We start from the raw sequence: 13,341 nt of genomic DNA on the forward strand, positions 1-13,341 counted from the left end.
TCAAATCATTATTGCAACTTAAGGAAAATTGTTGGAGTGGAGATAACATGACTTCTCCCCTGTTATAAAAAGTTCATAATGATCAAAATATTATTTGGAGTTCACCTGGTGTATTTCTGCAATTTTATAAACTCCAAATGATTTTTATATTTGTGTTATACTGCTTTTTGTGTATTCTTTATTGCATAAAATAAGGTTTACAAAATTGCATTAGAGCTGGAACTAAGATTCATGTAGTTTATATTAGTAATGCAACTTTACTATATTTTTTGGTGATTTTTGGGAATTTTTCTAGTATTTGCTTTTACGTAGTTTATTTATAATTCCTGTAGCAGAGGTTTAAAAAAAGGGCAACGCGCGCACCATGCAGTCGGGCAGCACTGTTGCGGCCCAACTCCTTTCCTCGCCCGCGCGCAGTCCAGCAAGCAGGCCAGCCCATTTCGGCGCACACCGCAGCCCATCCCGGAGCTCCCTTTCTTTCTTGTTTTTTCTCTTCCACCTGCTCTCTGCCGCTGACGGCTCTGGCCCACTTGTCATCATCGGCATGAAACCGTGTTCGTCAGGAAAACTGCAGCTCCCCAAACCGCAGCGAGGTCGAATCGATCGATTCTTGACCCCAGGACACGGGATCCACCCTATATAAGTTCCCCAACCCCTCCTCTACCGATTTTTCTTCGTTTCGCCGCCTCCCGTGCCCTAGAACGGCGCACAGATCTCACCGGAGTTTGCCGCCGTCTGAAGCTTCTGCCGGTCGATTGCATCGCCTCTGGAGGTTCCCAGCTTCTCCTCCTGCCCCTAGTCTCTTCCCCCTGGTATCGTCTCCCTCCCTCACCTATTAGTTCTCGCAGGGAAGCACCCACCCGAGTGCTTCGAGCTCGCCCCAACGAACACCCCACCGCCCGAGCTCCAGCCACCCTCTGTCGTCATCCCCGCTCGCCACCGACGCCGCTGAGGACGTCGTAGAGACCGCAGCAGAGCTCCACGCCCCGTACGATACCCTCTGGAGTCTAGAGACCACCGAAGCAGGCGCCACCATCGCCGCCCGAGCCGCCCCGCGCCGTTCTTCCTCAAGTCCGGCGACCAGCCTCTGTTCTTCTCCGGTGAGTCACCTTGCACCGTCCGATTTCCCGCCGATGGTCAAGATCAGATCTGTTGTTTTTAGTTAAGGCCGAACCGTTTTTCTCTAATTACCGGACGTTCGTTGCTTAGGCCTAGCAAGCAAACACACTCCAGCCTTTCATAGTGCGCCATGTGGCAACGCCACAGCAGCCGTGGCAGTTCTTCCCAGAACGCTATTATGGCATAATTTTTCTTTGCAGATTCCATATCATATTTTCGTTTAGGTATATCTTGAGATCCATAACTCCAAATTTATCGGTTCTTTTTCCTGTGTACTCGTAGTGACCAGGAGAATACTATAGAACCAAAATTTCATATTTTTGGAACTGTTTAAATTTCAACTTGATCAAATTGAAATTTAACCTTCTAGAGGTCGTATCTTTCAAACCGCTGATCCAAATCAGTTGATTCTTTTTGCATTGTGATCCTACTAGCATGTAGATAATATTTACCTACTGATATGTTCTGTTAATTAAGTTTTTATTTGAATTCATTGATGTTTACTTTATTGTGGTGTTATGTGAGTACGGTTTATTTATCGGTGCCTCCGTTAATCGTATAGATTGTCCGAAGTGCGAAGCGGGTCGGAATTTATCGTTAGAGTACTTCAACAGTGTTCAAGGCAAGTTTGCACTTTTGAATATGCTCACCCTATATTCTGCTATGCATGTGTTGTTCTTATGCTATGAGTATATGTTTGGTTGATCATTATTTTTCGTGCTGCCATGTTTTGGTGTTGATTGTGTTATGTGATGGTGTGATCAACTTTATGGTAGACGTGGGCATGTGTCGAGTGATCCATGAAAGTGGTGAGTGTTTATAGCCGTAGGCTCGGGATTATTAACCAGGTGAATGCGTCATTGGCAGAGCGCTCTATTGTCCCTAGAGAATGCGCCATTGACGAAGCGCACTTGAGGTGAGGTATAGTTTTCGGAACATAAATCAGGTGACTGCGTCCTTGGTAGAGCGCTCTATTGTTCCTAGAGAATGCGCCATTGACGGAGCGCACTTGAGAGACTTCTGAAGTTCTTGTCATGTTTTCTTAGAATCTTTGGGTTATCTTGGGCGAATAAGTTTAGATGCGGTTGTAATTAAGTTCAGTTAGTGGAGGTAGGTGAAGACATTCTTCTCCAAACTAACTTGAGTGTTTTGTTTGTCATACTTTGCTTGTGGATGTAGGTTTGCTATATTATATTGTGTGATTTGCCAATACATTCAATGTATTGACCCCTTGTGGCTGCAACTTATCATGTTGCAGGATTTTTAGATGATCAGTGAGATACAGTAGGGTCGCGAGTCTTCACTCAACATTTTTCTCTAGTGGGCATTGATGGGACTCATCGTTTGTTTATGCTGCATTTTCGCTATTATTATTGAGTAAAGCTAGTTGTGTACTATGAGTTTGTAATACTTTATGAATTCTGGATCATACGTTATAGTAAATGATGCACCTGTTATTTGATATTCATATGTACTGTGTGTGCTAGCGAGTTGATCCAGGGACTAGCATAGTGAGCACAGAGACATCGAATCTTATCAGGTTCGGGTCGTTACATCCCTGCTGTCAGGTGGAGGAATAATTATTTTCCGCGTAATAAGGAGGCACTTCCTTGCGGCTGCCATGGACTCAGCTGTCAGCCTCTCCACATATAGTACTCTTCCGATGGAAGTCGTTCCTTGACCACGTTGACCACACCGCACCGAGAGCACTAGGGTGGTGGACGACGGCAAGCGGCGAGGTCTAGGAAGGGGACGACGCGGAGCCGGGGAAGACGCGGCAGTGGAAGACCGCGCGGAGAGGAGTACGAGGGTTCACTGGTTCGGCTGCGGTGTGAGGCTGCCCTCGCCGCAGAATAACAAGGGGTGTGGGTGAGTGAAGGGATGGCCTGGCCAGCAGTGGGAGTAGTAGGGGGCGGTGAGGCATCCGCGGCGGCACAACCGGCCACGGGAGGCAGGAGCAGGCGGCACGACCGGCGCTGCTCTGGGCGGCTGGAGCAAGAAGACCAGAGGTTGAAGAAGCACTACGGCCGTTGGATGGACATCGTACGGTCAATGCAGCTAGAATCGTTCATATTGACTAAGTTGACAAAGCCCTTGGTACGCGTCAACTTAGTAGGCCCACAGGTCAGCTTCCGAAATGGTGAGCCCAAGATGTCAGGGGGAGGAATCATTTTTTGGGCGAGTGAAGTTAGAATATCCGAGATTGAAGAAGAAGCACGACATCCATTGGACGGACATCCAACGGCCACTACTGCTAGAACCATGTGTTGACTACAATAAGTTGGCAAAGCCTTGCATACGCGTCAACTTCTTTTTTTAGGGGACGCGTCAACTTAGTAGGCCCACAAGTATGTGGCAGAGAACTTATAGCCCATTTGCGATTTGTAAGAATGTACATCCCATTTTTGAATTCTAATGGAATTAACTACAACCCATTTACAATTTGTTAAAAGTACAACCCATTTTCTAGCTAGGACAACGATTAATAATTTCAACCAACCGTTCAAGACAGAATTCAATAAAATTCCCACATTTTGATGGGATCCAAAATATTTTTATCCCGAAATTTCTAGTTAGATTAAATATAAATTTGTATTACGTAAAAATCTAATGAAACATTGTGCGTGCAACAATTAAAAATTAAGATTTTCAAAATCCATAAATAATATTTTATAAACTAATTTCGTGCTTGGTGCATTTTTTATAGTTATTCCTAGTTTTACAATTACATCCCATTTATTATTTTTAAAGCCCATTTTCCTGTTAAGCCTAATGCATCCCTCCTAGGAAAGATTTGCAGCCCAGCGGGGCGGAGAATAACAAGTTGACCTTGCCTGGGTATTCCTCAAAATAATGTATAGCTGGGCTAGCCATTTTCATCTTGAAAAAAATTAATATCTGGGCTGGATAACTGTCCTGGGCTAGATGGGCCACAGCCCGCCCAGTTAATATCCTGCTCTCCTCTGAACAACAACGAAAACATCGCCAAGAAAAACTCCGCAGTGCTCATGCCTAAAAAACACAAATACTGCTCGAGCTGCTTGGTCCCAGCTGTCGGCCGCACCTTGTGCAGTTCTCTCGTTTATATTGACTACATAGCTTGACAATGGTGTGGGACCGTGATGTCAGGAAACCAGGAGGAAGCAAAAAAATATAGTTGTACATAATAAGGAGGCACTTACGTACGTATGGCTATGGCCCTAGTGGGTCCCTACTGTCATCCAGTCAAAATAAAGTCATCTCCTGAATCCTCATGTTCATTGACCATATTAACAATGCTCGGCGCCACGGCGAGTGCAACAACTCGAAGGACGATGGAGAGGGCCTCACGGGCCCTACAGATGGTTTGCTACAGCGCCCGCTGCGCATTCAGGAAGCCAGGATCATTGGACACCTATGGGCACCTTCGAGAGACTGAGATGACATGGAACGGTAAGGCCGCGCTTGGGAGCTCTGTTTATTTCACACCTGCATTAAGATACAAGTGTAATTTACTCGTCATCAGAAACAACGCGAAAATACAGGCGTAATGAAACCGAGGGCCCGAGGTCTGTAAGTAAAACCGGTGGGTTACGCGTGTAATTTGAGAGACCGGTGTATATTTTATTAGTCGAAATCGACCAACCAAGCGCTTCGCCCGAGACCATCTGCTTTTATTTACAAGCGTCGGTTTTACAAGCGGTTTTGGTTGGAAAAAGACGATCCAATCACGGCCTAAGATGATGAGTTGGTCGGAAGATCATATGGTTTCACGTCTAACCTACCCGACTTGTCGTATAGGTTATGGATGAAACATAAGACGATGAACTTCTTAAGCACGGAAACAACAGAAGAGGATGTTCTTCCTAACAAGCAAATCACTGGCATTAGATCGACATGCAAAACAATACGAAGCATTATTCTCAGGAGGCACGGTGAACAGCTCGTGATGCCACATGCCACAACATTCCAAGCTCATTGCAATCAAACACAAGGCCTGGCATTACATAGACAATATTCAGAACAAACTCTTAAAATATCTTACATAAGTCAACATTCATGTGACTATGCATCTCAGCAGAGTAAATATTTACTTCTGAACTGAAGACAGGAATAGGAAAAAATGATCGACGTTGCTCACAGCAAAGGGCGTCCCACTCAAAAATATCAAATGCATGTCTTCTGGCAAACATCAATGAGCAAAAATTGACAAGGTTTTCCAATTCCAATACATTAAACTAATGTCAACTTTGACAAGCTTTTCCCATTCAAAATATGTAATGCCTATGATTGTGGAACGGGCAGGGTTTGTCATCAGTTTGTCATCTGATAGTCCGGTGGCTCAAGGTGACGACGAATGATTAGAGAACCATTCGATGTATTGTGCATGATGAAGTATTATGGAGGACACGAACCATCTGAACATTTTGTGCAGTTCCACTAAAATCAAGCCGAGCATCCCTGTGGATTTCGTATTTATATGCTGCCAGAAAACAAAGACACAGCAGCACACACATGAATATTGGCCCCAGTGTCAACCCACCAATCGGTGGACTAACAAACTGAAAGTACGGTAAACAGATTACCATACCCAGATGCCCCATCATTGTTGCTTAGAGTGACATTGACAGACTTGGAGTCCTGTCCTAGCTTCTTGGTACTTGTTTGGGCACTTGTTTGCCCAGTGTTCCTACGAACCACAAGTAAAGCAGCAATCTCTCTTTTTGTGTTTCTTCTTACCCTTCTTAATGGCCGACGCTGGCAGCACCATTCAAACATATAGTCCGGTGGCTCAAGGTGACGACGAATGATTAGAGAACCATTCGATGTATTGTGCATGATGAAGTATTATGGAGGACACAAACCATCTGGACATTTTGTGCAGTTCCACTAAAATCAAGTTGAGCATCCCTGTGGATATCGTATTTATATGCTGCAAGAAAACAAAGACACAGCAGCACACACATGAATATTGGCCCCAGTGTCAACCCAGCAATCGGTGGACTAAGAAACTGAAAGTACGGTAAACAGATTACCATACCCAGATGCCCCATCATTGTTGCTTAGAATGACATTGACAGATTTGGAGTCCTGTCCTGGCTTCCTGTACCTGTTTGGGCACTTTTTGCCCAGTGCACTCCACGTGTTGTAGAGTTTCCTATGCTCTCTGCAGACTAGTCATGTCACCAGCGTCTACTAATACTCTGTAAAGCTTCTCGATCATTCCTTGTGTAATGTAGCGCAAACAGTGACTGCTTCTTTCTGCAAAGTGGTAAGACCAACTGGACCCACTAATGCAGCAGTTTGCCTTAGACACATTGGATCCTTTTGTGCAGTTCAAGTAAAATCAAAGTCGGAATAAAACCGAGCTTTAATTTTGATATCCCTGTAAGCAACAAAAGGTATAAGGGAAACAATTACTGAGAAATAACGGTTGATGACTTGTACTCCCAAAAGAAAAACATCTACTGATCTACCTTATCTTAATGGGAAACAAAGCAGGAGAGTAGCAATTCTCAATTAGTGTGATTCATTCATATTAACTGAGACATTATCTTAACAATGCCTTGTTTCAACATGTATAAAGAACGACAAAGCAGAAAAGTATCATTCCTAAAACAATGCGACTGATTCATTTTAACAGAGACATTATCTTAACAATACCTTGGTTAAACATGTAGAAAGAACTACAAAGCAGGATAGTACCATTTGTAAAACACTGTAACTGATATATAATAACAGAGACATTATCTAAACAATACATTTCTTAAACACGTACTCCGATCGATCCCTAACAGAAATGGTACTCCCGCCAATCCCTAACAAGTGTTGCAATTTGAACTAAGATCCAGTAGTTAATTCTGAGGAAAGTCGGTACCGACCTTTCAAGACCAAGATTTGAAACAACTCGTGAGGAAGACCTGAGAGAGATCTCAACACATATATGGAAATCTGGTCTCATTTTGTGCAGTTCCACCAAAATTAAGCGAAGCAAAATGTCGCAATAGCAACAAGTTGAATAGATATCCCCGTTTTAACAGAGGCAAAAAAGGAATCAATTACTGGCCAATAAAGGAGGATGAAACATGCGGCCACAAAAATGGTAATCCCGCCAATCCCTAACAAGTGTTGCAATTTTGAAATAAGATTCAGTAGTCAATTCTGAGAGTGGCATTGCTTAATTTTACCAGCGGCATTAGATTAACTAAAAGCATAAACAGTTCGAGGGGAGAGTGGGCGCAACAACAACATGTGCTTCCATCTACTTATAAAGGGGGTGATGCAGAGTTTGTTGTAACAAAGCAACAAGCATAATGTCTGGGTTGGTCCGATTTTTGTTCACTACTTAATGGGAAAAGACAGCAATACAATAGCTTCAATTCAACATTTATTTAAAACAGTACCAATACAAGTAGCACATCATCTCAAAACACACTGCACGATCATGTGGATGAAGGCAAGTACCAACCTGTCATGACGCACACAAGATCACGTACGAATCTGCCAACATGAATAGGAAATCCATTCTCGTTTTGTGCAGTTACTCTGAAATCAACTAAAGTCGCCGGTGTGACATTTAAGTTTGCTATAGCAACAAGTTGAATAGATATCCCTAATTTAAGAAAGGCAAAAAAGGAAACAATTACTGCCAATAAAGGAGGATGAAACATGCGGCCACAAAAAGAAGCATCTACCTTATCTTGATGGAAAACAAAGTATAGGACAGTAGCATTTCTAAAACGGTTGCATTGATTCATATTAACAGAGAAATTCTCTTAAAATAGTTCAGGAGTTAATTCTGAGAGTGGCATTGCTTAAAATACAATAGCTTCAATTCAACGCTTATTTAAAACAATACCAATACAAGTAGCACAACATCTCAAAACACACTGCACGATCATGTGGATGGGACATGGGACATGCCAGCACCATGTGCATCCACACGTATAAATGGGTGATGCAGAGTATGTAGCCAAGCAGCATATCTGCGTTGGTCCCATATTTGTTCTCTTTGAAACTTTTTCCGATGTGAGGGCAGCAAATCTAGTCCTGCACAAACTACCCGACCCTCCCAGTTTCTTTCCCTTTTCAACAAAGAGTTCGGTTCCTTACATATGTGTGTACTGGGTTACCCCCTTTTTCCCTTTTCGACCAACATAGCGGCTGGATAGCTAGTCTATACTACTTTCCCTCCCTCCTTTCCTCATTGAACCACGTCCTAGATTCATGCTCCACCCCACCGCACCCTTCTTTCCTCTTTGAACCAAGACCAAGATTCGACTACAGAATCGAAAAAGATCAGCATGCAGCTAGACCAATGACTGTTTCAAAGAAACTTATACCTTAGGGTCGTCGGGATGTGGCAAGGCGTGCGGCGGGAGGTCGGATCTGCCCACACTACGTACAGCAGCGAGGAAGAAGGGGTCGGTGGCCCTCCCGCACAGGCACTGGGTGAAAGAGAAAAGCGCAGCCGACAGTGGATTGCCTCCCTCGCCGAAGGCGATAGAGTGAACGCTGCATCTCCTCCCCTTCCCGGTGCGACGGGATCTGGACGCCTCCTTCGCCAGCTGTGAGGGGGTGAGAGAGACAGAGGCCACAACGCAGTCTTGTTTAGATCTGGTGAAGAGGGTGAGAGACAGTGAATATAGCAAACCCTAGCAAAGGAACACTGAGCCTCCAGCGTGTATATATATATATATGTAGTGCGGCGAGAGTGTGGAGAGTGCAAACCCTAGCGAACAAGCGCTAGCCATATTTTGGGCCCACCTGTCATAAACCCAAAGGCAGGTGCACTAAAGTCAATGAAGCTACGTCCATATAGTACTCGTGTATATGACTAATATATAGTGGAGTGGTTTTCTTATTCTCTCCATAACAATCGTTTTAAATTGTGTAAGTACAAAACGAAACTCTTTATTTAACGTACCAGTGAAGAAAACTACTACTCCCTTTGTTCCTAAATATTTGTCTTTCTAGAGATTTCAACAAATGACTACATACGGAGCAAAATGAGTGAATCTACACTTTAAAAAATGTCTATATACATCCGTATGTGGTAGTCCATTGCAAACCACTTGAAAGACAAATATTTAGGAACGGAGGGAGTACTTCCAATGAACTAACGATCCACGCGTCCTGGTCGCACTTCCTGTCCTTATCGTGCGGTACACGGACGCAGCTTCGGTGCCTTAAAGGCACCTGCCTTTGGGTCACCGACATGTCGGCCAGCCACCTGTTGGACCCACATGTCATAGACACAAAGGCAGGTGCCTTAAGGCACCGAAGCATAGTCCGCGGTACACTACCCTCCCTTAAGTGAACAACCACACATGCGCCAAATTATCGAAAACGTGTGAGAGTGTGTACAAATAAAGAATTTTTATTTCAATTATTGGAAATGTTTGAGAGTATGTACAGTTTGCCCTCTCTAATAATTATGGTTTGTTGTGTTCGGCCTAAACTTGGTCAAACTTTACAAAGTTTGACTTCAGTCAAATCTAATATGCGGAGTAAATAAAAATGGAGGGCTACTACGTCCATCCGGGTTTTTAGTCCACATCATTTTTTTAATCAAAGTTAATAGCTGGACAAATAAAATTACAGGGGAGATGGAGACAAAGTTGTGAGAAGGCTTAGAAATCAATACAAAACTTATGCTCTTAGTACCAACGTCGATCCTTCTTCGAGGAAACATTTGGTTCATAACCAATTGTGTGATAAAATTGCACCAACGTGAAAGACGACTGCGTCTCCAACGCAACCAAGGTGAAATGACGAAGGATATCATCTTTGTGGGTAACAAGCAAAGAGCACTGGTGGAAGACAACTTGTTTTTCATTGAAAATTGATCAGCTTCATCAGTCGACGCAACCATGAGGCGCAACCATGAGCATCGATAGGTCATCGTGGTGATGCATCATCCATTTGGCATCAAGTTTGGGTGAGGCACCTATGAAGTTCGACAAATCCTCACTGTGGTCTGTTTCTTCTCAGTAGTCAAGCTCGAGGAAGGAAGAACCACGTGGCAGAGGACTGTGAGGTGGAACAACAATGGCCATCCAATTTTGTGCAGTTCCACTAAAATTGAGGAAGACATGCCCGGGTATGGAGATACGCATCGCTGTTTCCAAAAATATAAAAAAGGGATATAGTGTTGTTACTTTGTTTTACAAGATTAACAACGACATCTCAATTGTCAATAAGAATTATGAAAAGTACACCAACAAACAGAAGCATCATGATTATCTTGATGGGAACTAAACCAGGATACCCGAGAAAAAAATCATTTCTTCATTTAACCAGTGATAGTATTAGATTAGCAGCAGCAATAGGAGCATATGGACAATGACCGCACATCCACCATGTACTTTTTGTCGAAACAACATGCATACCTCCACCGAGGCATAAATCAGGACAACTTTTCAAGTGGCATTTCCTCTATAATAGTAGGTAATGTTGGACCAGCCGACGAACCCTAGCTACTATACATGGGAAGCTGGGGAGTAGTCGCATAGAAGAAAACACGCATGCAGCAACCTGGGGAGCTGGACCAGTACAAGAAGTTACACCTCAGGTGGGCGAGATGTTGCTTAGGCGGGCGGGCAGGATCTGCCCACACGATGGCAGTGAACAAGGGCGCGGAGGACCTTCGTCCGTGCCAGCGCCGGCTCTAAGAGGACGGTGCGCATAGGCTTCCTCCATCACCGACGGCGACAACGTCAATGCTGCACCTCTTCACCTCCCGCAGCGGACGGGATTCGACCGGATCTGTGACCACCGGTGAGGAGAGAGATAGTGTGGACACTGTCATCTTGTTTTGATATGGAGAGGGTGAGAGAGCGGGACGCGAGAAACTCTATCAAACAAGAGGCTATAATGGAGTAAAACAATCTCTCCATAGTAGTGGTTTTAAATAGAATACGCGCGTTCCCGGAAAAAAGAAACGAAAACTGGCGGACAATTTTTTAACGTACCAAGAAAGAAAACTCGATGAAAAACACACCCCCGCTTCCAGGTCGAGAGAATCGTCGCGCGCACACACACAGACATAGACATGCATATCCGTGTTTACGTAAAATTCCATTTCCATCTCCATCTCCAATCATATTTGTCCAACTAGCACATTATTTATGTTGTTAATCATATACGAGGCAATATTAACGTACAACATCTCTTGTTTGCGGGCGTCCGGACCGCTGCCACGGCCGCTCCTGACCAACCCGAACCCTCTTCATCACCCGCGCGTGCTTCCCGCCCAAAATGGTCAGTGCCGCATTCATGCCCGGCCAGAGCGGACGCGATCTCTCACTGGCGCCGGCATTGAAGTGGCGCGCCGGCCGAGAGAGCGTCGCCCGTGCCGCTTCCCGGTGCACGCGACTGCTCCGCGTTCAAAGGTCGTAATAGCCGGCCACAACATGCATGTAAAAAGTTCTTGGGAGTCCGTGCTACAGCTAGCTGTCCTCCCCCAACTCGTCAATCTCTTCCAGCAGTACTAGTACTCCATGGTGTGATCCATCGACAAGCAAGCGGGAAAGTTATCGTATACTCGGTTTGCGGTGAGTGGCATGCCGAGCGACCGTGTGGGGTCGAGCCGTGGAGGAGGGTGAGACACGAACGCGACAGACGTGATTTAAACGTTGGTTTTGATGGATGGCGCGATCCAACGAAACGAAACGTTGGTTTCCCTCCGTTTCCATTTTTTCTCCGGAAAAACGGAAACTTTCCACTCCATTTTCATTCCTACTCCAAGGTTGCCCCGTTAGAACATTCCATCAAATACAAAGGAAAACTAACACGCATGCTGATGCATCTCAATGATTCATAGATCATAGCCAATATTTACTTCACAACTAAAGACAAAAGTTGTGAGAGCGTGTATGAAAGAAAAACTACTGATGGGGTCACTATGACTTAAACCCTAAACCCTAAACATGATTTAATTTCCTGGCCAGGTAGAACCTGTCGAAGGAAAGACGGCTGGCACCCTCGGATCATACAATGCTTTTGTGCAGTTCCACTAAAATCGAGCTGAGCATCCCTGATGGCAAAGATATTGAAGAAGTGTGATTAGAGTAATAGTACTGACACTAGTTCATGAGACATAAACTCATCACAAGTAGAAGCCGGTAGAAGTAGAGAAAGATCGATATGGAGATGGAGCTACGTGGGGAGCTGCGGCAGCGGAGCAAGCCGGCTCCAAAAGGAAGATGGACTACCTGGGACGTCGGGATGTAGCTAGAAGGGCGGTTGGGACGCGGCATCGGCCCATACCGCGGTGACCCCCGATTGGGACGCACCGACTGTGGATTTCTCCCTCGCTGATGTCGACCGCTTCTACGCAGAACATTGTTCCCTTCCCCCAGCTACGTGATCAGGCCAGATTTGTGACCAGCGGTGTGGCCACCGTCGTTCTATGCTTGTGAAGAGAGCAACCCAAGCAAGCAGGCTTGTAGCTTAGGCTCCTGCTAGTGTATATATAGTGGTTTTCTTTTTCTCTCCATATCAACCATTTTGTATTGCATACGTGTCATTGAAGAGTGAAATGATGGTTGCTTCTTCCGACTAACTTATTGTGTGATTTGACTGCTCCTTTAGTGGCCCCTACACGTACTCCCCCTACGTGTATGCAACAGTCACACGTACACATGGACGCAAAAACGCGTGCGACGCCCTAATGCATGCATGTCCGAGCACACGACGAAACACACACGGTCATGCTCAAGTGCTCAACCTACACGTGCATGCACACCCATACTCAGCCAGGGTGAGCTAGTGACCGTATAAACACCGGAAAATGTATATATTGAGCGCAATGAGCGTATTATGAAGTCCACTGACCGTATTTTTACAAATATACAGTGATAGATAGTGTATTTATCTCGTTTGAAATTAAGCCATATTAACCGGAGAGGAGGCAGTATGGACTAGCATTACTTTGCTGTGTCTCATCAACGTGCCGAACGAGGAGAAGCTTGCAGGACGGGAGAAGCTTGCGCGCGGTGGCTCGCAGGACAAGGAGAAACTTTTGACTAATGCAAGCTCTCCTTCGCTCAGGCGGTGGACGTGCAATAGTTAATTCAATGTCAGATTGTCAGAAGCATACACTATACTAGTACTATTATTGTTGCACTTCCCGAAGAGGCGAACAGCCAAGCGCAAAGTTTACTAGTACTAGTACTACTACTATAGTCTATAGAGGTATGTACTATACTAGTACTAGGAACCGGATGGAGGAGCGTCTGC

At 44.9% G+C, this 13,341-nt stretch overlaps 1 long non-coding RNA gene across 1 annotated transcript; it reads left to right on the top strand.

The window, feature by feature from the left end:
- The first annotated feature begins 668 nt into the window (after window positions 1–668).
- Window positions 669–1,838, top strand: LOC123074633 (uncharacterized). Its single transcript, XR_006436022.1, has 3 exons — window positions 669–772; window positions 849–1,100; window positions 1,682–1,838. It is a non-coding gene; the product is annotated as an uncharacterized lncRNA (long non-coding RNA).
- The last annotated feature ends 11,503 nt before the right edge of the window (window positions 1,839–13,341 follow it).

Source organism: Triticum aestivum, chromosome 3D (assembly GCF_018294505.1).
Source record: "Triticum aestivum cultivar Chinese Spring chromosome 3D, IWGSC CS RefSeq v2.1, whole genome shotgun sequence".
NCBI lineage: Eukaryota > Viridiplantae > Streptophyta > Magnoliopsida > Poales > Poaceae > Triticum > Triticum aestivum.